Here is a 27,502-nt window from a genome sequence, read left to right as displayed (position 1 = left end):
CCCTCAATGAAATCAGTATCCTCCATGACAGACTCTTGTGGACAGTCTAAATGCCTGCTTTTGCACTAGCTCTTTCTAGGGACATCGACGGTGGGATGATCTGGAGAAGTATTGGAAGATACTGATACACCCTGATGGGTTATCCAGGAGACTCTGGGCTGGCTGTCCCTGTGGTGCAGGAAGTTGAGGCTCAAGACACTAGACACCTGCGCCTGGGAAGTAGGAGCCAAGGAGGGTGGATACATCCTTTCTCTTAGAGCAGAGAAAACTCTCCATTACCTCATAAGCAGAATGCCTTGGAGAAAAGGAGACTGACGGCTCCAGAAAGATTTGCTTCTGGACCATCGTCTCCTTCTAACTTGAAGGCAAACCACTAGAGGCAGGGATCGGTGCCAAGCTGTCCAACACCAAGGCTCCGAGGGGCACAGATGATTCTGACAACTTCAGAGTAGACTTCAACACACCAGAAATGGTGCCAATGATGCAGCTCTGAGAGTTATTGGAGCCAGTCCACTCACAGATGGTACTGGCGTAGAAGACACAATAATCTTCGGATCAGATACAGATGGATCTGGGATCCTCAGGTCCAGCTGCTCCAAAACCAAAGGTTAGATCAGAGAAGGAGACTAAATAGGCAGGGTAGTACTTACTAAGGTTTCCAGACCTGATGAGCCAGGAGAACCCCCATTTGAATTTGCATCAACAGGAATTTCCTCATCATGCTGTCCACATCTGCTTCAGTCAGACTTCTGGAGGAATAAGAAGAAGAAGCTATTGATGAAGCTCTAGAATGATGACACCTTTCCCGAAAGGGAGATGGAAGACGAGAGGACACCTGATCCAGGCTTGGAAGCTATCTAATCTGAGGTGACCTCTATGTATGCTTCTTTGGATCTGAGGGTGTTCGATCTGAAGTCTTTGTTTCTGGATCTGATGTAGTTGGACTGGAAGTTTTTTTTCTTTGGATCCAAATAGGTTGGATACAAAGGTTTTGAAACTTTTAGAGGCAATTCCAAACCCGGAGTCCAGGAACTTTGAGGGTCCAGGAAATGCTTTTTAGCCTTTTGTTGTCAAGTTTTTTAGGGTTTGAGCCCCAGATGTTGTATCAGAAGATTTTGAAGAGAGTAATCCTCTCAAAATTAGTTTATTTTTCCTATCAATAAGGGCCCGCCTTCTTACACAGATCAGATGAAGTTAAGTACTGCAAAGGAAGACAAACAACTCCATTCAGCAAGCCATCTTCTTTGTAAGTTGCAAGAAAAGTTCTAGTTAAAACTGCCACTCATGGTCTAATGAAGTTTTCAGCTTAGGATGTCCTTAAAAAGTTATGAGTCATCATTACATTCACAGCTATGAAATGAATTTTAAAGACAAGACCAGCTCCAACAATTGCTTGGTCAAGTTAACGAGGTAGTAAAAATTAATCTTCCCAGCTAGTTCACATACCACACTGTAGTAGTATTGTCTGTGACTGCCTGAGAAAAACCCTATGTGCAGAGTTTTTGAATGCTTGAGCTTTGATGGATAACTCCAGTGTCATTCTGCCTTTCAAAATGAGGTACAGGACAAGGTGCACATACGTACTTAGTCAGGCCACTCATGCATACTACCCCTCCCATGTGAGATTTGTCTGTTTAGAAATATAGTAGAGATTCACTTCTCTACACTGACCTGCACATTTAATACATGATCCTTTATAAATGACAGAATTAAAGGAAAGACTGTTATTAAAATTTCCTAGACTGTGTATGTAGTGTCCTCCTCACTTCTCAGCTTTAAGCTATAAGCTGCCTAGTTCGAGGAGTCATCCATTGGCTAATTTTCTATGCTGACTGGGGACCCTCTCCACAGTCCCAACTGAGGTGCATCAATCCAGAGATGGGGAGAAAAAAATAAAGCTGTGTGGAGCTGCTGAGGAGTAATGATAACTGGTAGGGGGAAAGGCAAAAAACACAGAATGTATTACCAAAGAACCAGTGGCCTGATCCCAAGGATTTCTTAAGAAGCAAATTTAATTTTGTCAAGTTTGAACCAGCATTTTGAACTATGAAAACACTAGTCAACATGTGAAGCTGAAAATCCGTATCTTGGCTGTCTTTTGAATATGGAAAATCCTTACCTAGACGTAGCTATTACAGATCCCAGAAACACACCTCATTAGAAGAGTACGAGATGCAACTTATCCTACTGATTAACACTAGGATGTCCAGGAGGGTAACTACTAGAGGCAAATCATTCAAAAGGCAGTCTCAAAACTACAGTTATCTATATCTAAGTAAATCTAAATGCCCTGATGACTTAACTGTGGTTACTCCAAGAATCAGATACCTGGAAAATAGTTTGGGAACAGTGGCTGGACCAATGAGGAGAAATGAAAATTTAAAATGCACCTGAGTGACCTGAAACCCACATACATCTTTTAGGTCTATAAACTGGTATGCCCCAATAAACATTTTCAACTAAAAGGCAACTTAAAGTTCCTTGTGGAAGCAAGGGATTGAAAGGCTGGAGGAATGCTTTCTTGATTGTGGGGACTTTCTGGATAATTGTTTAGCAGAGAAAAGGTCCAGTATCAGTGTCAGCTGAGCATTCCTTTGGTGAAAGGTATTTATGTAGTGTTATATATAAAATCTTTTACAAAACACTATCCCTGGACCAGTAACACTTGAAACAGGAGAGGGCTCTGATATACACTCTTATTTTATAACCCTTTTTAGAGTTCCTTGAACCACAAATCTGTGAAAAATGTCATGAAAGAAAAAAATAAATTAATTAAGGTCAGCTAACCTAACTACATGTCAAAATATGCCTATCTACAAGAACTTGAACTCTGACTGGACTTCTAAAAAATTGTTGCTGTTAGAAAGATCTATGTTGTAAAAATCTGAAGAGATGCGTCACTCCCAGCAATACAGTACATACTTACCAAAAACTTTTTTGTTTTACCTTTTTGTCTAACTCTTGTAACAGCGAATGGGTCTACTAGCCTAAAGGCAAGGTGCAGAAAATAGGAAGAAACCTCATTTATTGAGAGCACTGTCAGCATAAGCTTTCTCCTTTACCTCTGATTGTTTCCTAATCACGGCTGTAGATTCTGCTAATGCAAAGCAAGTAGATTCAATATCAAAAGTACGCCATAATACATTACAAAAAAAACATTAGAAGTAAGTATAAGGTCTATAACTTACTGAGAATTTCCTCAAGTTTCACTTCTCAACATTCTCTGACACCGCAGATTGTTTTCATTCCAAGTCATCTGTTAAAAAAATAAATAAATAAATGCCCTGTTTGCAGCAGAGTTAAAAACAAATTCTCTTATCAAAGCAATCTTAAATGCAGCTAAGTTTTTTTTTTCATTTTCTACCAGAACTGAAGATGTTGTCATTCTGATCAAGATCTTACAAAACAGACCTATACCAATGAATACAATCTGTACGTATGAGAACCCCATTAAACTTCCATAGGTTAACTTTATGATTTTCAAGTGGGACATTTTTCCATACCTGACCAAATCATGTGTCCCTTCATAGGTAGGTACTAGGCTATTGGCCCTAGGGCCTATATAAGCCTAGCCATAAAATGTACCCTGGCTTTCGCCATCCAAGAAAATTATTTTCCTGTGCCCCTGTCGAGCAGAGCCACAGAAGTGATTCCTGGGGTGAATTTCCCATTTCCCATCCAATCATCAAGATTTTTCTTGAAGAGTGCTAATGAGGAGCTCTGTTTGACATAGATGGGTAGTCTGTTCCAGAGTATGGGAAGTCTCCGGGACAGGAATCTATCCCTCCAGCATGTTATGTTTATTGTGGTGATAAGGTTTAGATCCCTAGAGCATGTAGCTCGGAGGGATTGGGATTTCTTTAAGTGGAGCATGTCCAACAGCTCTGGGTTTGACATAGCTTTGTATGTTAGGCAGAGATCGCCCCTGAGTAGGCGATCTGCGATGGGGTAAAGCTGTAGTTTTTTGAGACTGTCTGTGTAGGACATCTGTTTGAGGCAAGTAATCCTCTTTGTGAGGTATTTCTGTGGTCTTTCCAGTTGTTGTAGATGTCTTGTGAGGTACATACCAAAAGGGGCGTTGTACTCAATAATGGGTCTAATGAGTGATGAGTAGAGGGGAACAATGACCTCTTTTTTTCTGGATGAGAATCCTTTTGTGATGAGATGAGCAACGTAGAAGGATTTCCTGACCACTGTGGCGATGTGATTATCAAAGGAGAGACTACTGTCCACCTGTGTCCCAAAGTCTCATCACATTTTCGGCATTAAGTAGACTACCAGCTATGTGGTAGTTCATGGGTACAGAGTTTTTACCAAAGGGGATGACTATACACTTTTTGGCATTGAGCTTCAGGCCATGGCTTTGACACCAGGTATCTATCTCAGTGAGGCCCTTTTATAGTTTGTCCACATCATTAGGTGTTTCGATTATGACTCCTAGTTTGCAGTCATCTGCAAACTTTGTTAGCCAAAGACCTTCTGTGTTAGCCTGCACTTCAGAGAAGTAGATATCAAACAGGAGAGGACCCAGGACTGAACACTGTGGTACTCCACTTGTCACTGGCCTGAAGTCGGATTTGGAATCCGCTACTTTCACAGTGTGGGTTCTGTCCGTGAGCCAGTTGGCAACCCATCTTGTGACATAGGGATTTATACCTAGTTTAGTGAGCTTATCTATAATTCCAGCGTGGGGGATGGTGTCGAAAGCCTTGGCGAGATCTAGATAAGCTGTGTGAACCATTTTACCCTCATCTATGGCTTTGGTGATTGCTTCAAAGAAGTCAATCAGGTTTAGGAGACATGATCTGCCTTTTACAAATCCAAACTGGGTAGGGTCCAGAGTCTGGTGATTACCAATGTCTTTGTTTACGAGTTCCACTATGATACGTTCCATGTACTTGCAGACCAGGCTCGTCAGGCTAATGGGGCAGTAGTTCTCAGGGTCCGTCATGGCTCCCCCTTTGCGGAGTGGGATAACCGTCGCAGTGCACCATTCAGTGGGTACAAAGCCTGAGGTGAGGCTATGATTGAACATGGTACTTAGGTAGGGTGCCAGTTCATTCTGTAATTCATGTAGAACGCAGCCTGGGATATCATCAGGTCTCATGGATGCTGTGTTCTTGGCTTTGGAGAGTGTGTTTTTTACCTGTGCAGCCGTGATTATAGGAACTTTGCATTCTTCCGGTATAGAGATGGGCCCTCTAGGGGGTGAGAGGGGGGTAAAGTTAGCACTGAACCTATCTGCTAGGATGTTGACAATATCAGTTGGTTCTGTATATTTAGTGCCATTGTGCTGTAACTCAGAGCAGATCTGAGTGTTCCCATTGAGATTCTTGACATAGCTATAGAATGCTTTGTGGTTGTCTTTAGAGTCAGTGGCAATTTTGTTTTCGTAACTAGCTTTGGAGGATTTTATGAGGGATCTCAGCTTCTTACTGAGGTTGACCAGGGAGTTCCTCCAGTCATGGGATTTTACTCTTTTCTGCAACAGTTTCTTTCTTCTGTTGTAGAGTTTGTTTATGGCAGAGGACCACTAGATTGGCTTCCTTTTTTTGGACGATAACATCTTGGTTCTATTAGGGATAGCATGATCCATGCACTTGTGTAAGTGCTTATAAAGTGCATTTGTGTAGGATTCAGCAGTCATACCTCTACTGTCTATCTGCATGGGTGTCATGAAGTTTGCCACTTCTGTCTTAAGAAGTGTAAAGTTGGCTTTGGAGAAGTTTCTTACGAAGGTTTCCCTAATTGGGGCTGGGGGTGGGATGTGGATGTCTAGGCTGATTATCTTGTGGTCGGATCTGACCAATGAGGAATTGACCTCTGGTGTGGAACACTGGTTTCCCATGTTGGTAATGACCAGGTCTAGGATATTGCTGCCCCTGGTGGGGGTGTGAATAAGTTGATCCAAGGCGTTGGAATTTATGAATTCTAGAAAACGTTGAGCGAAAGAGTTGGTACACGAGTTTTCCCAGTTAATGGTGGGGTAGTTGAAATCACCCATTATTAGGGTGTTGGGTTGTACCCTAATACTTTCCAGTGTATCAAGAAATGAGGAGTGGGAATCCTGGGGCATGGTGAGGGGTCTGTAGCAAGCTACAATTTGGATTGCGGTCTTGCCCAGAGTTAGTTGCACTTGGATAATCTCGAATGCATTATGCTGTGCAACTAGCCTGGAGGTGTGGATATCCTTAATGAATATGGACACGCCTCCGCCTTTAGTGCTTCGTTCTGGGTTAGGTGGCCGAAAGGTGTGGTATGAAATGTAGCCTGGTAATGCAGGGGTGCTCTCTGGAGCTTTAAACCAGGTCTCTGTCACTACACAGATGTCAATGTTCTCCATTTTAAGGAGTGCCTTGAGTGAGTGCATTCTGAGGTTTAGACTTCTAGCACTGAGTAGCATTACCCTCAGATTTTGCTTGCTTGTACCTGTTATGGTGGTGAATTTGTCATTTGAACCTTGCCTAAAAAAGGCACTATAGGGGTGGAAAGAGCCTTAGCCAGTATCCGGAATCCTAAGGGCAACAGGTGCAGGCCATCTCTGGCAAAGCATCGTGGTCTGTTGATCCCCTTCATGGGGAAATCTCCCTTTCCTTAAGGTGCAGAGTGATTTGGGGGCGAAGGGATTGCTTATATGAAGCGGAAAGGATTAATTATTTTTTGGAACTACCTGACTGTTGTTTTGAACATCTTTCTTCCTTCAGGAAAGCATTCAAAGAACCACATTATTTGTAAATGAGATTTCAAGATACATTATGCATGTGTTGAATATATGCTTTGACGGTCTCTGTTCAAAAACTTCAGAATCAGCCCAATAAATAATGCCATATTGTATCAAGGCGTATATATAACATTTCCTGTGTAAAATATATCTTAAAGACCTGACAGACAAAATCCACAGAGGAAGCAGCTCAGGCAGTACAGACAAATGGAATACTTCCAAAAAGAACAAAAAATTTAGAATGTAGACCTAGGCCTGCATCTTAAATGTGCAATTAGCCATCAAAGGGAAGCCCGGAGACTTGAGATAATGTCTCTAAAATTTTATTTTATTATCAAAATTAGCTTCTAACATAGAAAAAGGACAAGGCAGTCTAACTTGCTCCTGGTTTCATAGTAAATCAGAATGACAATCAGAATTGCATTTTTATAAACAAAATTACAATTGTGAAGCTAAAGCAATATTTAGTTATATTACCTTGCCTACAATTCAGTATGTACTAGGAACTAAAAAGATACAAAAATATAATAACTATTCATAATACATCATTCTGAAGTGAATACATTTTTTACAAGATTAAATTCAGAAAGAGTTAAAAATTGCCAATTTTTAAAACAGGTACAAGTACTGTGGTGAAGCCAGGGAACAGATAATCTATTTAATGGCATATCCATTGTTTAAGATGTAGTGGAAATTACAATAAAACATCACAATATGTTCTAGGAAAATTTTTCTTCAGAGGAATACACCCAGAATTAAATTAGAGCTGTCACTTTTAAATATACAGCTATACTACTGCAAAGCCAAAGAAATGAAAGATTCTGCCCTGCCCATTTTACAGCCAAGGGTTCACAAACAGGTGCATAGTACCAGAAAAAAAACATTAGGCTCAAGACATTCAAAGTGAAATACTTCTTTTCCATTCTAATTACTCTAGTCTACAATGATAACAATTTCTTGAAATTAAGTATAAAAAGGCTCATATCACTTTCAGAAAAATCCTATAAAGGATCAGCCTTAAAAAATTTACTATACGAATTGCTCTGCTAGTGTGCAGTCCTAAAAATACTTCCAAAATGGAAGGCTTAAGTTCAGAGTTGCTTGCATTTAGGCACTCACTATCTCTAGTAGTAAACAGCTGTAACTACAGATTGTGCTGAGAAACCATTCATAACTTGTGATATAGTCTAGCTGGCTGGTAAGACACCAGTGTGAAACTGCCATTAACCATGAAAATTGAGAGCAGAAAAAAAGGCAAGGTGGAATATTTAGGGTAAAACAGCTGAAGTAATCAGATGTATTCCAAGAGGCCAACTACATACTTAGATGTAGTTCTGGGAATACAGATTCAAGAGAACTGGGATAACTTACAGTGGATATAAAAAGTGTACACACCCCTGTTAAAATGCCATGTCTTTGTGACATCATTAATGAGACCACAATAAATAATTTCCAACCTTTTCCGACCTTTAATGTGACCTATAACCTGTACAGTTCAATTGAAAAACAAACAAATCTGTTTGGGGAAAACATACAAAAAATAAAAAAACGTACAATAAGCTGGTTGCATAAGTGTGCACACCCTGAAACTAATACTTTGCTGAAGCACCTTTTGATTTAATTACAACATTCAGTCTTCTTGAGTAGGAGTCTATCAGCATGGCACATCTTGACTTGGCAATACCTGCCCACTCATCCTTGCAAAAGTGCTCCAGATCTGTCAGATTGTGAGGGCATCTCTTGTGCACAGCCCTCTTCAGGTCACCCCACAGATTTTCTATTGGATTTAGGTCTGGGCTGTAGCTGGGCCATTCCAAAACTTTAATTTTCTTCTGGTGAAGCCATTCTTTTATTGCTTTGGATGTATGCTTGGGGTCATTGTCGTGTTGAAAGGTGAAATTCCTCTTCATCTTCAGCTTTCTACCAGATGCCTGAAGGTTTTGGGCTAAAAGTGACTGGTATTTAGAACTGTTCATAATTCCCCTCCATCTTGACTAAAGCCCCAGTTCCAGCTGAAAAAAAGCAACCCCAAAAGCATCATATTGCTACCACCATGCTTTACCATGGGGATGATGTTCCTCTGGTGATGCAAAGTGTTGTTTTTGCACCAAACGTACCTTTTGAAATTGTGGCCAAAAAGTTCAACCTTGGTCTCATCAGGCCATAACACATTTTCCCACATGCTTTTGGGAGACCTGATGTGTTGTTTTGCATATTTTACAAGGGCCTGGATGTTTTTCTGTGTAAGAAAAGGCTTCTGTCTTGCAACACTACCCCATAGTCCAGACATATGGAGAACACGGGAGATTGTTGTCTCATGTAGTACACAACCAGTACTTGCCATAAATTCCTGCAGCTCCTTCAGTGTTGCTGTAGGTCTCTTGGTAGTCTCCCTGACCAGTTTTCGTCTTGTCTTTTCATCAATTTTGGAGGGACGTCCAGTTCATTGCAACGTCACTGTTGTTCCATATTTTCTCCACTTTTTGATGACTGCCTTCACTGTGTTCTATGGTATATCCAATGCTGTGGAAATTTTTTTGTACCCTTCTCCTGACTGATACCTTTCAACAATGAGATCCCTTTTAGGCTTTGTAAGCTCTCTGTGAACCATGGCTTTTGCTGTAGCAGGCAACTGAGTAAATGCCAGGAAAATCCTGCTAGGACAGCTGAACATTATTTGAGGTTAACCAGAGTCTCTTTAATTGATGACAGGTGTGTACCCAAAAAGACGAAATGCTGTAATTAAATCAAAAGGTCCTTCAACAAAGTATTAATTTAAGGGTGTTTACACTTATGCAACCAGCTTATTGTACGATTTTTTTGTATGTTTTCCCCGAACAGATTTGTTTGTTTTTCAATTGAACTGAACAGGTTATAGGTCACATTAAAGGTCGGAAAAGTTTGGAAATTATTTATTGTGGTCTCATTTTTTTATATCACAAAAACCTGGCATTTTAACAGGGGTGTGTACACTTATTTTATCCACTGTACCAATTTGCGGAATTTTGCTACAGCCTTACCTGGAATATTCTGTATAGTTTTTGTAGTCATGCAGACAAAGGGATGCAGAACTGGTAAAAAAGGTACAAACAAAGGCACACTAAATGATAAAAAAGTTAAAAGGACCGAGTAATGATTGACTTCATTGGCTAAGCTTCTGGTGTCATTCTAAGGGATTCCAGTATCTGTCTGCCTGGGATGACATGGTCGACAGGCCAAGACACTTTGCCAGAGATTGCCTGCACCTGTCGCCCCTGGGATTCTGGATACTGGCTAAGGCTCTTGCCGCCCCTATACTGCCTTTTTGAGGCAAGGTTCAAAAGACAAACCCACCACCGTAACAGATACAGGCAAGCAAAAATTGAGGGTAATGCTACTCAATGCTAGAAGTCTAAACCTCAAAATGCACACACTCGAGATACTCCTTAAAATGCAGAACATCGATATCTGTGCAGTAACTGAAACCTGGTTCAAGGCTCCAGAGAGCACCCCTGCACTACCAGGATACAACTCATACCATATCTTTCAGCCATCTAACCAGGACTGGAACACCAAGGGTGGAGGTGTGTCCATATTCATTAAGGATAACCACACCTCCAGGCTAGTTGCCCAACATAATGCATCCAAAATTATCCAAGTGCAACTAACTCTGGGGAAAACTGCAATCCATATTGTAGCATGCTACAGATCCTCCCCATGCCCCAGGATTCGTACTCCTCTTTTCTTGATATACTAAAAAATATTAGGGTTCAACCAAACACCCTAATAATAAGCGATTTCAATTACCCCACCATTAACTGGGAAAACTACTAATGTACCAACTCCTTCGCTCAGCACTTTTTAGAATTCATAAACTCCAATGCCCTGGATCAACTTATCCACACCCCCACCAGGGGCAATAATACCCTGGACCTGGTCATCATCAACATGAGTGACCAATGCTCCACACCTGAAGTCAACTCCTCGGCTGGTCAGATCCGACCACAAACTAATCACCATGGATATACACATCCCGCCCCCAACCCCCATTAAGGAAACCACTGTAAAACATTTTTCCAAAGCCAACTTCATGCTTCTTAAGACAGAAGTGGCCAACTTCACATCACTCATGCAGATGGACAATACAGTTACGACTGTCGAATCATATACAAATGCACTCTATAAGCACTTACACAAGTGCATGGATCATGCTATCCCTAACAGAACCGAGATGCGGTCCTCCAAAAATGGTCCCCTGCTATAAACAAACTCTACAAAAGAAGGAAGAAACCATTGCAAAAGAAAGTAAAATCCCAGGAGTGGAGGAGCTCCCTGGTCAGCCTCAGTAAGAAGCTGAAATCCCTCATAAAATCCTCCAAAGCCAGCTATGAAAACAAGACTGCCACTGACTCTAAGGACAACAACAAAGCATTCTATAGCTATGTCAAGAATCGCAATGGCAACACCCAGATCTGCTCTGAGTTACAGCACAATGGCACAAAAATTATGGAACCAACTGATATTGCCAACATCCTGTCAGACAGGTTCAGTGCTAACTTTACCCCACCCCCACCCCCTAAAGGGCCCATATCCATACCAGAAGAATGCAGTGCCCTTGCAATCACAACTAAGCAAATAAAAATTGCACTCTCCAAAGCCAAGAACACAGCATCCATGGGACCAGACAACATTCCAGGCTGTGTTCTACACGAACTTCAGAATGAACTGACCCCTCACCTAAGCACCATGTTCAATCATAGCCTCACGACAGGTTTTGTACCCACTGAATGGAGCACAGCAACAGTTATACCACTCCACAAAGGGGGAGCCACCACAGACCCCAGGAACTATTGCCCTATTAGCCTGACGAGCCTGGTTTGCAAGGCCATGGAACTCATAAACAAAGACATTGGTAACCTCCAAACTCTGGTTTCCATCCAATTCAGGTTTGTGAAAGGAAGATCATGTCTCCTGAACCTGATCGACTTCTTTGAATCAGTCACGAAAGCCGTAGATGAGGGTACGGCAGTTCACACAGCCTATCTTGACCTCGCCAAGGCTTTCAACACCATCCCCCATTCCAGAATCATAGATAAACTCACTAAACTTGGTATAAATCCATACATAACAAGATGGATTACCAACTGGCCCATTGACAGAACCCACACCGTAAAAGTTCCAGACTCCAAATCTGACTTCAAACCTGTGACAAGTGGAGTACCACAGGGTTTAGTCTTGGGTCCTCTCCTATTTAGTATCTACTTCTCTGAAGTACAGGCTAACACAGAGGGCCTCTGGCTAAAGAAGTTCACAGATGACTGCAAATTAGGTACCATAGTAGAGTCCCCAAACAAGTGGGCATCCTACAGAACGGCCTCACTGACACTGATGCCTGGTGTCAAGTGAGGCTCAACGCTAAAAAGTGCATTGTCATCCCCTTTGGTGAAAACTCCGTACCCATGAACTACCACATAGGTGGCAGTCCACGTAACGCCGAAGGAGTGATAAGAGACCTTGGGACTTAGGTGGACAGTAGTCTCTCCTTTGATAATCACATCGCCACAGTAGTCAGGAAATCCTTCTATGTGGCACACCTCATCACAAAAGGGTTCTTATCCAGGAAAAAAAGAGGTCACTGTTCCCCTCTACTCGGCTCTCATTAGACCCATTATTGAGTACAACACCCCTTTTGGAATGTACCTCACAAGACACCTGCAACAGCTGGAGAGGCCACAAAAATACCTCACCAACAGAATTATGGGAATCAAACAGATGCCCTACACTGACCGTCTCAAAAAACTCCAGCTTTACTCCATAGCATATCACCTACTCCGAGGTGATCTCTGCCTAACATACAAAGCTATGTCAAACCCAGAACTATTGGACATGCTACACCTAAAAAAATCCCAATCCCTCCAAGCTACACACGCTAGAGACCTAAACCTTGTCACCACAATAAACAGAACATGCTGGAGGGATAGATTCCTGTCCCAGAGTCTTGCCATACTCTGGAACAAGCTACCTGTCTATGTCAAGCAGAGTTCTTCACTAGCATTTTTCAAGAAAAATCTTGATGATTGATCTTGAGCTGGATGGGAAATAAGAAATTCACCCCGGGATCACTTCTGTGGCACTGCTCAACAGGGGCACAGGAAAATAACCTTGTTGGGAGGTGAAAGCCAGGGAACCTTGTTGGCTAGGCTTACATAGGCCCTTGGGCTGATAGCCTAGTACCTACCTATGAAAGACTGAGAAGGATGAATATGTGTATACTGAATGAAAATGGGACACTGATGTACAGAATGATGGTGGCTTACAGTCTGGGACTGAATTTACAAAGAAGCAGAGGGGACAGCTAGCAGAAGGAGGGTACCAGGGTTTGTTTAGATATAAGGAAAATCTACTTCATGGAAAGCATGAAGGATGAATGGAATTAACACAAAGAAGTGTTCTGGTGTGGGGATATATGAATACCACACCTCTTAACTGCACTTTTTTTTGGTGGTAAATAATTTTAGCCTCACCTGACAGCCTGTTATAATTTACTGATTTGGACCCTGGCAAACAAATTTTCGTCAGCTGCAGCTACTATTATTTTTTGTTTGCTTTTTGCATGTATCATCATCATAAGCTATAATCAATGATCTGAACACAGTTAACAGCCATGGGTAACAGCACAGAAAAGCCATGCAAGAGGTTAGGTCATTGAAGTGAAGTAAAAACTGAGTCCTGTGTAAAGTCATGCAGTCACCGATCACAGCATGCTCAGTGTGATCTTTTACCATTTTCTAATTTTTTGTAAGAATTAGTCCTTTCTGAAGCTGCAAGGCAGCAGAGTGAGCAAGTAAGAGGATAACAGCATGGTGACATAGATAGGCAGTCCTCCAGTGGAAGAATCTTGTAAAACCAAAAACTAATTAAGAAACTGACACAAAGCAGCGTGGTTATACCGAGTTATCTACCTGGTGAGACAGAATGTGTAAGTTGATAAGTAGTAGTTCACTACCTAATTTAAAAAGAAAAAAACAGCTCATGGGAGACTGTGTTTGCTGCTGGTCTGTCTCTTTAGGGATCAATTCTTATCATTGCTACATCTGTGTATCTGTTTATGGTGGACAGTTAGTGGACGTTTGTTGGTGTTTGTATCAGTGCTGAATGATAGGGTGATTCAGACATACATGCTGTAGAAAATTCATCTGCTACAGTTGTGTAAGTAAACTTATCATAACATAGATGTTTGGATGTTTACTGCTGCAGTAGCCTAAGCTACGTTTTATATCCTGCACTGCATAGAACAGTCAGCCAGCTTCCAAAGATTCAGGACACCTTCCATGCATCTAAATCATTAGTCATCTCGAGCTGAGATGACCAAAAACATAGGTTTGAGCACCCAGCTGTTTAGAGCTTTCATGCCAACTGAGATAGGGAGGCTGAGCCCTAAGAGGACATTACTATTAATGACAAAAAATAAATGTCTATACTCTGGCATAAAAAAAAAAAACACACCAAAAAAACAAGTGGGGTGAAAGGAGAGTGCAGCTACACAACTGTACTATTCATATCAATCACTGCTGCAGCTATATGGATAGATTACTATAGCTTAGGATAACTGGGAGATGGAAGGAGAAGAATCCAGGAGACCCTGGAGAATTGTCCTAGTAAACCCTGACCTAGACCTGGAGAAGGAGTCTGGATTTTGTAGTACTTTGTAAAAACATGTACAGAGGACCAAGTTTCTCCTTCTAGAATACTCACAGAAACCAACCTCTTCCAAAAATCTATAGATAATGCCAAAGCCCTGGGAGAATGTGTCTTGACTCTGCCCAGCATAGTTTTGTTGTGGTGGGAATAACAAAAGGTAACAGTATAAGACAACCATTTGGAAATAGTCTGCTTTGACACCTTCACAAGAAATTAACAATTGGAAGTTCTGAAAAATTTTGTTCTGTTAAGATAGCACCTGAATTGCCTGTAGAGATCCAAGGTAAGAAGTATCCTTTCTCCCTCATTTTGGGGTTCAGGAAAGAACACAAGGAGATGGAGAGTATGGCTTAAAGTAAACTCAAATACAACTTTAGGCATAAAAGAAGAATTAGTTCTCAGGGAAACCCTGTAACCATGGAAAATGAGATAAGGCTGATCCACCATAAAAGCTTGCAGCTCAGATACTCTTCTTGCAGAGGTCAGAGCAACTAGCAAAACCTTTTAATGTTAAGAACATCAGGTCAGCCAGATGAGCTGGTTCAAGTTTAAGATCCCAAGTAGGAGCCACCAGTTTTCTTGGAAGTCTATTATGCAAAACCCTTTCAAAACATTTTGACATGAGAATGCCTTGAAAGGGGGGCTCCATGGGAAGACATGCTGAAATGGCTGACAATTGAACCTTGATAGAGGAATTAGACAGGCCATAGGAGAGTACATCAAAAATATTGTAAAAACAGAGAAACACTAGACCTGAATGGGATCAGATTATGTTGTTGGCACCAACTAGGAAACCTTTACCATTAGCTAATGTATGATTTTCTAGTAGCAGGCTTTCTTGCCTCCATTAATACCTGCTGTACATCCTTAGTAAACAGATGCCTAAAAGACATTAAGACCCTAACATCCAGGCAGTCAGTTGTTACTAGCGATGTCCCACAGGGCTCAGTACTGAGAACCCTACTGTTTGGTATATACTTCTCTGAACTGAAGGCCAGTGTTGCGGGCCTCTTGTTCACCAAGTTTGCTATCGACTTTAAACTGGAAGTAATCACGGAATCCCCAATGATGCTGACATCCTACAAACAGGTCTAAAAATGACATACGACTGGTGCCAAAACCATGGTCTGAGACTAAATGCTAAAGAATGTGTAATCATACCCTTTGGTAAATCTGATATCCCTGCAAATTATAATGCTGATAGCACCCCTAAAAGTAGACCCAGTGGTCTGGAAACTATGAACACAGATAGTAACCTAAACTTTGACCACCAGGTAGCTACAGTAGTGAGGTAATGCTTCTGTGTGGCTCAACGTATAAGTAGAGACAGGGCATCAAGGTCAAAGGAAGACATAGTGCCATTGTACTTGGCCTTCATCAGGGCCACAATCGAATACAATGGGCCCTTCTGCAAGTACTTAACCAGGCACTTACACCAATTGGAGAGGCCCCAGATGCTTTTCACTAGAAAAAATACAATGGTTAAGACACATGTCTTACGCAGACTGATTAGAGGGCCTATCTCATTACTCCATCTGATATTATTTACTGAGAGGGTACTTATGCCTGATATATAAGGCATTCTGTGATCCAGCCCTGATGAAAGTGTTACATGTTCACAAGAAAAACGATACAAGGGTTACGTGTTCCATGGATCTGAACCTTATTTGTGACTCTAACAGTACTTGCCAGAGAGACAGATTCATATCCCAAAGGCTACCTAGTCTATGGAATAAACTTCCCATCTTCATAAAACAAAACCAGACCCCCCACTTTCTTCAAAAAAAATTTTGGATTGATGGATGAGGAACAGTAAATTCACTCTCGGGGCACTGCCCATATCCCTATCCCTTATGGATAGACGCGTCTGTGACTCAGGGCTCCAACAACCAAAGACCCACTACCCCATACCATATCTGGGGAATTAAGATACAATACTTTCATATATTGGGTATTACTGGCTAGGCTTGTAAAGGCTCTTGTTCCATTAGACTAGTAATCACCTATGAATGAAGAACCTCCAGTAGGGATGTAATAAACACCCCCGTTCTTGTGTGAGTAGATCCAGTCTGTGAGGAAGCTTGTGATAATTGCCCTGGCCAATTCCAAAAGATGACAGAACCATTGTTATCTGGGCCAGAAGGGAGTCACCACAATGATCTTGGAGGATTCCTTCTGCATCTTCAGATGTACCTGGATATTAGTGAAAAGAGTGGAAAAGCATACAGGAACATTCCTGTCCAAGGGGAAAAATGTCATCTGTCTTCCAGGCCTTCTTGCATGGAGTCCTAGAAAATAATTTTGCCAGCTGATTGTTCAGTAAGGACATGAAAATGTTTACTTGAGGCACTCCCCACAGATGGATCAAATCTTGGAAGACTCCCTAATCTTCATTCCATTCATAAGGGTCTGTTTTTGTCCTGTTCAGCTTGAATGCCACACAGTTTTGCTCTGATGGAATGTAGGAAGTCTGTAGAGTGAGACTGTATTGTAAAGCTATATCCCATGCTAACATGGCTAGCCTGCAGAGAGGGGGTCAGACCTGGTTCCCCCTTGTTAAGTACCACATCACTGTTATATTAACCATAACAGCTAAAAGTGGTCCTGTGGACCAAAAGACAATTCAGGGATTTGTGATCCTTGATAAGGGCAAGCATCTCTTTTACATTTATGGGCACATGTCTGTTTCAGTTACCTTTCACTTTTATCCCCTTGACACTGCTCCCCAAGCAAAGTCCAAAGCTTCTTTGGTGACCGATTACTTTGGAGCAGGTGGGGAGACCTGAATTCAGGTATATTTGATGTCTCCCACAAGGGACTGATCTTCTCACAAATCTCAGAATTGGAATATGCCTTCAGATACCATTGCATCTTTCTCATGTGGAGTCTTGCCAGAGGTATCATGAGAATAATAGATGCCATGAGACCAGAATGCATTAGTATTTCCTCACAGTGACCAACATCTGAGTGGAAAACCCCTGGAATAGATCTACATATAGATCTATTTTATCCTATGAAAGAAAAGCTCTTTGTACTTTGTACTGAGGTGTCTAGTAGACACAGTCCTGTGTGATGGAGTAAAAAAAGACTTTTGAATGTTCTCTTGGAATCCCAGCCTGCAATGGAGATCTCTGACCCGAGAGAGATTCCTGACATTTGAAAAGGACTGTGCAAAGATAAGCAAGATATGTAAATATGGAAAAATGTGGATAATCTATTGCCTGCAATGTGCTATAACTGGAGCTAGACACTTTGTGAACACCCCTGAAGCAGTGGGTAACCTAAAGGTATGGCAGAGAACTGATAAAGTGATCCAGATGCACAAAACCTAAAGAAACATGAAATCTGGATAGATTGTAATGTGATGATAAGCATCTTTTAAATCTAAGGTTTCCAAAAAACTCAAATGAGAAAGAAGGGCTAAAAGAATGGATAGTGAAAGCATTTTGAACTTTAGCATTATTGCAAACTGGTTTAGGAAAGAAAGGCCCAGAACTGGTCTCCATGCATTTTCTTTCTTTGGCACCAGAAACATTCATGAATAAAACCTCTTCTCCACTGGGGATGAAGAACTGTTTCTATTAACCCCCGAGAAAGCATGTGGTATAAGACAGGAGGAAACAGAGGGGTTTGGTCTTGTAGATATGGGATAATTTCCTTTAAAGTAACATTTGTATCCTTGTTAAAGTAATCTTAGAACCCATTTGTCTAAAACAAAATGTTGGCAAACAGAGAAATGGAGATTCAGACTTCCTGGAAGGGATAAGGATGGGTGGGTGGGACAAGGTCCCTTACACAGTCATTCTAACTTGTTTGTCTGTCTCATCACACTCCTCCCAAGATTCACTTTCTTGAATCTCTTCAGGAAAAGTGGAATCCCTGTTCTTCTCACCAGAAACCACCTCATAAGAAGGGTTAATAGTCTGTACAAGACCCTGAACCAGAAGTAATAAACTACTCCTGTCCCAGTGAAACTTGAGGAGGAGAAAATATGCATTTAGTTTTCTGTTTATTTTTGACAGGTAAATTAGGGTAAATAGGATTTTTAATGGTAGCAACAGCTTCCCCAGGGGTGGGCACAACATTCAGGTTAAGTAAGGACATCTTCTCTGTCACTTCTCCCAACACTGACAAAAGTGGATTTCACTTGCACCACTAAGGGGACCCCAACAGCTGCAGAGGATGTAGCTAACCCCCAGTCGATAGTGGATGTATGGGTAACACCAGAGGGATCCAGTAAAAAAGATGAGTGGTCTGAGCAAGCAGGAGTAGTCTGAAACAAATTGCTACCCTGCTGTGGTGGCAAAGCCTTTTAGTTAGCTTTTTCTTTTTGTAGCTGGTAGAAGGACCAACTGTGGGACTGGTAGTTTGTTCCATGGTCAAGCTGAAAATGGTGCCTCTTTCCAGGGAAACTAAGTAGCACAAGTCAGTAAAATTTTAGAAGTGGTTTAAAGACACCTTTTCCATAAAAACACAGCAAAAAATCACTCTAATACACTTACCAGCCCCAAAAAGCAATACAAAGTTTCTCCACAGAAAAAAAAATGTTTTAGAATGTTTAAATCAACTTTTAAACTGCCAAAGACAAAAGTGTACTACCATTTAAAAGTACAGCAAAATCACATGACAATCAAAAACACAATCAATCCTAGATTAAAAAGTATTTTACCACACAGGAAAGAAAATGTAAACATTAAAAAATAATATGTGGAAGGTTCTTTCCCCACAGGGAACTTATCTGCCCAGCAATGGAACAGTGTAAGCCAACCATTGATCCTTTGAAGCCCAAACATGAGTGCTCTCTTCGGCAGCAGGAAAGTTCTGAAGGGCTTTGCACCCAAACCTGTCTTTTTTAGTCAGCTCAGATTGAGCTAGCTAATAGTTTGGACTCGTGGAAGTTGCCCGGCTATTATATCCTATACAGGATATAACCCACATAGCTTAAGCTACTGCAGCAGTGTTCGACATGAACATCATGGGGTACAAACTGCAAGTAGGATTTCTTCTAGGTGTACTTAAAAAGAATCATGGTTTACCATAATAAAGAAAACATTTTTTTTTGTGAATGTCTACATCTAACATAAAATATCTAGCTGTAATTCTTGATTCAATAATTAAGCTCTGTACAGTGTACAGCTGCCTGTATGCATTCCTTTCCTCACTACTTTTCTGCACCAGTAAAAAAAGATTAAGGTGTCTCTACGGTGCACTGACTTGGTGCAGCTCCCCTATCTCTTTCTCTCAGTATATAAACTGGAGATCTGGCCATGTCTAACCTACCACAGGTAATATTTCATGCACTTTGCAGATGGCTGCAGTTAGCTGAGTACATTGCAACCACTGGTTGTTTATACCTCAAAGCTGTTGATGTACCATGTGCTCTATTTACATCCTTGAAGGAAATAACACAATGCCTTGTATTTATGCTTGTGATGGGAGTACACCTTTGCCTGTAAATACCATACTGCTGCTAGTATACTGCTTTGCTTTTATAATTTTAATGGGAGAACTGTTGCAGCTACTTGGCTGCAAATTTCACTGAATGTTTTGTTCACACAGATTTCTATATATTAGTTAGTTTTTAAATGTGAGTCTCAGTGGTGTTGTTATCCAACAATCCTACTGGAAATGGAAATATTTGCGCCATTAAGTATGCAAATACCATGGTAATTAGTTGTTCTTTTTTTTTTTTAATTTTTTTAATTATTTTTGATAAATGTCCTTACTTTTCAAGGGCCTTTGTCCATGTTTTTATGTCTGCAGGATGAGTGGTACTAGTAAGAAATAGGAAGCCATGGAAGTACAACAGGCAGGTGCAGTGAAAGTAAAGGGCAATGCTACCTAGACAAAGCAGGCTGAATAAAGCAGTTAATTATTGATTTGTCTTTGTTGACCGGGAAAGTCCGACTATGACATAAATGCCCCTTTTTAGCATAGGCCCGGGGGAAAAAGCTACAAATTTACATCCATAAGTTACATGTTCACAAGACATTTTTATTACATTTCATTTTTACACTGCAGATATGTCTTGGATTGCCACAGAGTGCAAGTAAACATGGTAGTTAGTTCTATAAAAAATGCTATGTCCATAAAGAAAATCAGTAAAACAAACAGAAAAAAAGCATTCATTTAAATTTAGTTTTGTAGTTACAAAGTAGTGGTAAAAATGACAGCGATAAACTAGAAGCAGAGGGGAATGAAAACAATGAGTATTGACTGTTTACAGTAGGAGAGAAAAAGTGGAATTGTACTAAGCTAATCATCATGATGGGTTCCACATGAGATAGGTTAAGAAGGGGACGGTATAGTTTTGAAGGAGGTACAGTAGCTTAGTAAGTTACTTTCGTTGGTATTACCCAGGCGAAGAACAAAAGCAGAGCCAGGAGTGCTGTAGGTGCTGTTCTAGTAGGCTGTTAAAACATTTGTCATTTTCTATAAGTTTTAGGTGAGTTCCACAGTTTTGTAAAACAATAACAGTACAGTAAGTTAACAACAGAGATTTTTGCTTTACTTACAAGGTTCTACTATTGTAGCATTAGTGGAGTTAAGAATAACAGCCACAACACAAACACACCAAAAGTACATAAACAGAAGCAGTATGATTTGAGATTTGTAAAGAGATTGCATCAAGGGTGTAGTCAGTGAGTTCAATTTTGTACACACACTGTTTTGCTGCCCCAAGAACCCTCATGGCATTTAAAAGACGGGCACATCACTCAAGCTGTTGCACCCCCAGAGCTTAATATAACATTGTCAGTTGCTCAGTCAAAAAGTAATTGAAATATTGTTTTTAGATTTGCGTTCCTCTTTGTAAGCTAGCTATATACACTATCAGAGTCATTTAGATTGTTATAAAGATAATATGGCCTGATAAGGCCCCAATATTTTCACTGTTGCTCAAAAAAAAAAGAATGTGCGTGGTCACCACGCGCAGAAGTGAAACTTCTGTATTCTGCTTAAGTGTGTATGTGTTTGTGTGCATCTACGGAGTAGTACACCTTGTGTCCAAATATTTTATAGAGGCAACAGACCAATAGACTGCATTGCAGACATTTATCCAAATGGTACATAAAACAGTGCTTATACAATGTTTTGTAATCAGTTGGTAGCATTACTATTTACCCTTATTCAAATGATTGTAGATGGTGAGGTCAACTTACATGATGAATTGGAAGGTGGGGTGTTATCAATTTATGAACGAAAGCATGTGCTAATCACTGCTGAAGGTGGCACTTTAGCTCTGTTTCTGTAAAAAATTGTTACTCCATTTATTTGGACGCACGGTGTGCAAGTGTTTTTTTTTCTTTTTAAATCTGCAGCACTTGAATATGCAGTATCCCCAATTATTGTTTGCATGTCTGCAAGCCATTATATTATGACTGAATATGAGTATGTTATGGTGGTTTTGTTTTTCATTGGTTCACTGTTTTTATGGGCACTTTCTTGCAAGGCAAACTGTAGAAAAATGTTGGGTACACTCGGTTAGTCTACAGTGGGCTTACCTTATACTGATGGGACATTATAAAAGAAAAGTGTTAGCTACAAGCTGTGTAGCTAGAAATCACTTTATTTATGTAAAATATGGAGCAAAGCATGCAATAGCATTTCGACTACTATTGACCTCTCAAAATGTAGTAGCTGCACATCTATGAAATGCAATTACTTCACACTAGCTTAATTGGCGCACATGCAGAGAATTAAGTAATTTGGCATGTTTGTTCTTATATTTTGAGAGTCAGACGGCAAGCTGTTGCCTGCCAGCTGCTTGCTTGGAGGTGGGGGGGTGGGCAGTGATCGTGTTGGGAAGCATTCATGTATACTTCCAGGCACAATATCACATCTTGGATGCATGTCAGTAGAGATCCATTGATCTGATGATGTCAAACTTCATTCCATTCTTGAAAGGAGGACTCAGTTCTGATATCGGAACCGACTCAGCTGTTACTACATCTCATGCCAGCCAAAAACTCGAGCTTTACCTCTAGCCAGAATCCCTCTCTGTCAGTTACTTCAGATCTCATTTGACACCTTCAGAAACGGTCGAGTCTATTACTCTTGAGCACTACTAGGTTTAGGTAAAATTTTGTCCTTTCCTTGCAGTTTATGTTTATATTTTTCTATCATTTCTTTTTAAACTTAATATACTTCTACTAGTGTTATCATTGGTATCTTTACCCTTTTTACACGTTTGTGTACTTTCCCACTATCATTGTTGATAGTTTCCCTCTCTCTTTTGTGTCCTTTATGTTAAATATAAAAATTTAAGTATAAAATATTATCTTTGCTGTTCACACTTTCCCTGTCCCTTGTGAAGTGAGACTTCCTTAACAATTTCTCTAGAACTGTTTTCACTGCTCGTTATGGCTGAGAAGGGTAAGGGCCCCTCTGGCTTCAAAAAATGCCAGAAGTGTGGCCATAAAATTCCAGTCAGATTTTCACGCACTACGTGTATACTACTCTAACCTCCTTGGAGCTCTTAAGAGTCTTCTGTTCCGGTTCTCCCAGCACCAATGGTGTTGGCTTCAGAATGGCTCACCTCTACAGAGCTGACAATTACCCTGAGCTCTTCGGTTATCTCAGAACCAGAGACCTCCTAGAGCCATAGCTGCACTGACGGTACCAGTGAGCAGATCTCAACTCCAGGCTTTTTGCAGCCATCCCTGCTCCTTGGAGCTTCGGCTCAAGCCAGTTCGGTTCCAGTTGCAGCCTCGAGGCTTGGTTCTTCGGAGTGGGGAGTGGCCCCGGTCCTAAGGCAGTCTTTCTCGGTTCCAGGCTCCCTTCCATCTTCAGGAGGACCAGTCTTCGAGGCTATGCAGAGGACCCTTTCTCTAACAGAGATTCATTTGAAGCCTACCCCATCATACAGGTCCCTCTCTCTAGTTCTACTACCTGCCTTTCCACAGGGACAGATGGTGCTGAAGCCTCAGATGTCACAGCCACAGCTACTGACATCTTCTGATACCTCCCCAGATTATCTCCTTGAGGAGGTCCCACACAAAAGGAAGTGCAAGAAAAAGCACTTGGATTCCCCCAAGAATCAGTCACCGAAGATACAGATTTTGATGAAGGGGCAAGCAGAGGAGTGGCTGGAAGTCCAAATACCCTTCCCCTGAGTAGTCTGTCTACCTGCAGCCATTTGGCACCTGGCCATTTACCTCTTGGGTTTAGTTGATTTCACAATGTGCATGGAAGGTCCCTGACTCCATCAAGCCCATCCCCAAGAGACCAGACAAAATACTTTCCACACCCGAAGACAAACAAATTTGGACCAAGGGTCTGGCAGTTGATGCTATGGTCATGACGGCCGCCACTAAAAAGGAATTGGCTGAGGAGAGTTCCTCTGTCCATCTGCCCAACAGGGAGTCCTGGGCTATGGACAGATTTGGGAAGTGGGTTTATGCTTGAATGACCTTTGCCATAAGGTCCTTGAACTACTTGGCACATTTCACCAGACTCCAATGGGATCTGATCAAGGAATTATCAGACACCATGACAGGAGCTGTTGCAGAGGAAGTCCAAGACAAAGTGGCTTCCCAGTTACCCACTCTAGAGTCTGGGTCAAATTCGTCCATGAGGCTGATAGCACATATAGCCAAAGGGGCGTCTAGAGCAGCAGGTGCAGGCATAGCCATTAGGAGACAAGCCTGGATGCGCCTTAGTGATTTTTGTGGAACCATTCAAGTCTTCTTTCATCAGTGCTCCTTTTGACGGGGCATCCTTATTTGGCCCCAAAGTGAAAGAAATCTTATCCAGGTGTGAGAAAGATGGTAAGACCCTTTCTGCTGTCAGCGTATGTTTTTCCACCCCCCCAGGTCATTTTCCAGGAACCAGAGGAGTGGTGGTAAAATGTGGTTCAAAAAATCCCAAGGGTCTTTCCAGGACACACATGGAGACAGCTCTCCTGGGGTAGGGGGGGAACCAGAATGGGAGATGCCGTCCTCACAGTAGAGGTAGTCTGCAAAATCAGGGCTTCAGGGGTTGTTTCCTAAGCAAGCCCTTTCAGCATTTTTGAAGAGAGGTCCAACTGTCTTCCTCTGGAGGCAGTTGGGGGACACTTATCCTTGCACCTAAATGCTTGGCAAGACATAACAAAAGATTCCCAGATGCAACGGACTGTATCCAGAGGTTATACCATTCTCTTCTTTTCTCAACCTACCCCATTTCAGAAGAAAATCCCAGATGTTCCATCCAATCAAAGGGATGCAGCAGTTCAAGAAATCCAAAAACTGTTGGGACAAAAGGGTCATTCAACAAGTCCCACCAGACCAAGAAGGATCCGGAACTTACTCAAGATTCTTTTCAGTGCCAAAGACAGGAGACTGGAGACTAATTTTGGATCTCAGTGTACTGAACAAATTGGTTCAACAAACGAAGTTCGGGATGGTCACGGTACAGTCTATTCTTCCCTTTCTGAAGAAAGATGACTGGATGTGCTCAGAAGGCCTTCAGGATGCTTATTATCAAAAAGATGGACAAACACTCCATAAAGTTTTTCCGCTTCTGACTAGGAGCCAGTCACTACGAATTCAGAGTATGGCCATTTGGACTCACCATAGTCCCTAGGGTGTTCACCAAACACATGGCAGTAGTAGCAGCTCACTTGAGACTGCAAGGAACCCATGTGTTTCCCTACCTGGATGACTGGCTCATAACTGCTACGACCAAGCATCAGCTGATAATAGCCAGGGACTACACACTCAGCACTTGTGCTCAGCTGGGGACAAGAGTAGACCTAGAAAAATCACGTTTAATCCCAACACAAAACTTAAGAGTTCATAGGGGCAGTACTGGATACTCAGACAATGACAGCATCACTTCCCCCCAGATCATCACCACAGAATTGTAGTTCAGGCTCAAAAGTTAATCCTTAGGAACAAAGTTCCAACATGTTTAGTCTTGCAAGCCCTGGGGATCCTTTTCAGCTTCTATAACTCTGGTGCAACTAGCCAGGTTTCACATGAAAATTCTTTAATGGCTACTAGCTTCCCAGTCATCCATACTTCATCACCCATTGTCACAAGTCATGATTACCAAACGCTGCAAGACAGACCTTCTTTGGTGGATGCATTCACATCAAGTTCTATATGGTCGTCCCTTTGTCTTTCCAGAACCCACGGCCATAGTGACAACGGATTCCTCCCAGATGGGGTGGGGGGCATTATCTGGGCAAGACAGTCCAGGGCACTTGGTCCTCTATAGAGGCCAACTTGCACATCAGTGTTCTAGAGATAAGAGCAGTGTTTCTCAAGTTGCAGGCCTTTCAGACAGCTCTTCCTCAAGGGACTATTGCAATTCAAACAGACGACTTGTCAATAGTTTGGTATATCAACAAACAGGAAGGAACCAAGTCCTACCCTCTTTGTCGAGAAGCACTCAGAATGTGGCAGTGGGAGATTTCTCCAACCCCTTTCTAATAACAATGCATATACCCAGGAGCTCCAACATGATTGCGGACAAACTGAGCAGATGTATCCTTCAGCCTCACAAGTGGTCTCTCAGTCTGAAAGTAGCAAAAATGATTTTCCAGCTTTGGGGTCAACCTTGCTGCAATCTTTTCTCATCCTCCTAAAACAACAAATCCAGCAAGTACTTCACCCTAATTCCTCCTTCGGAAGAGTCACCGAGAGATGCTCTTCCCCTCCTGGTCTCCATTACACCTTTAAACCTATACCTCTAATTATAAACTTTTATTACAGAAAGCATGAAGGTTGAAGAGTACAGTGATCCTCATTGCTCCGTTTTGGCCTCAACATATTTGGTTCCTGTTTCTTTGGCCTCACCTAACTCGACAACAGCCCTTGATTCTGAACCCAGCGCCAGATGATCTGTCCCATCTGGATGGTCTTGTTCACCCAAACATTTTAAACCTCAAGCTAACTGCATGGTTCCTCCAGTTCCACTAATTGCCAGGTGTCCAAATATTTCCTCACCAGTGCACCACATTCTTTTATCGTCCCACAAACCTTCTACTAGAAAGCTGTACACCAGTAAGTGGAAGAAGTTCATTTTTTGGGCCCTTGAAAAACAAATTTTTACAGCTTCCATAGAACATGTGCTGTACTTTTAGCCTCACTGTTTAACGCTGGAGCTTCTGCTTCCACTATCAAAATACAACTGGCTGTTATTTCTAATTTTCATAATGGCTTGGATGAACATTCCTTAGCCTCTCATATCCTTTGTAAATCATTTCAATGAGGCACTCTTCTACTAGAGTCTCCATTCAAGGACCCAAAACCTCCTTGGGACTTGAACCTAGTTCTTCAGGCAGTGAGACATTCTCCATTTGAACCCTCTACAGATTGTGACCTAAAGTTTTTATCCTGGAAGACAAACTTTTTGGAAGCCATTTCCTCTGCCAGAAGGATTTCAGAGATTCAGGCTTTATCATAGGTTCATAGGTAGGTACTAGGCTATCGGCCCCAGGGCCCATACAAGCCTAGCCAAAAAATGTACCCTGGCTTTCACCACCCAAGAAAATTATTTTCCTGTGCCCCTGTCGAGCAGAGCCACAGAAGTGATCCCCGGGGTGAATTTCCCATTTCCCATCCAATCATCAAGATTTTTCTTGAAGAGTGCTAATGAGGAGCTCTGTTTGACATAGATAGGTAGTCTTTTCCAGAGTATGGAAAGTCTCTGGGACAGGAATCTATCCCTCCAGCATGTTCTGTTTATTGTGGTGACAAGGTTACGGTCCCTAGAGCGTGTAGCTCGGAGGGATTGGGATTTCTTTAAGTGGAGCATGTCCAACAGCTCTGGGTTTGACATAGCTTTGTAAGTTAGGCAGAGATCGCCCCTGAGTAGGCGATATGCGATGGAGTAAAGCTGTAGCTTTTTGAGACGGTCTGCATAGGGCATCTGTTTGAGGCCAGTAATCCTCTTTGTGAGGTATTTCTGTGGTCTTTCCAGTTGTTGTAGATGTCTTGTGAGGTACATACCAAAAGGGGCGTTGTACTCTATAATGGGTCTAAATGAGTGATGAGTAGAGGGGAACAATGACCTCTTTCTTTCTGGATGAGAATCCTTTTGTGATGAGATGAGCCACGTAGAAGGATTTCCTGACCACTGTGGCGATGTGATTATCAAAGGAGAGACTACTGTCCA

The 27,502-nt window shown here is 41.7% G+C and overlaps 1 protein-coding gene across 2 annotated transcripts in view; it reads right to left on the bottom strand.

Annotated features, from left to right (window-relative positions):
- TMEM138 (transmembrane protein 138) overlaps positions 1 to 27,502 on the bottom strand; it is a 797,942-nt gene that overhangs the window by 757,409 nt on the left and 13,031 nt on the right. For both annotated transcript variants that reach the window (XM_044059747.1, XM_044059750.1), the window contains exon 2: positions 3,189 to 3,256. The gene's annotated coding sequence lies outside the window, so the exon portion shown is untranslated. The remainder of the gene's footprint in view (positions 1 to 3,188; positions 3,257 to 27,502) is intronic.

Source organism: Protopterus annectens, chromosome 17.part0 (assembly GCF_019279795.1).
Source record: "Protopterus annectens isolate FY-2018-M chromosome 17.part0, PAN1.0, whole genome shotgun sequence".
Lineage (NCBI taxonomy): Eukaryota > Metazoa > Chordata > Ceratodontiformes > Protopteridae > Protopterus > Protopterus annectens.
This window is presented reverse-complemented; position numbering and strand designations above follow the sequence as displayed.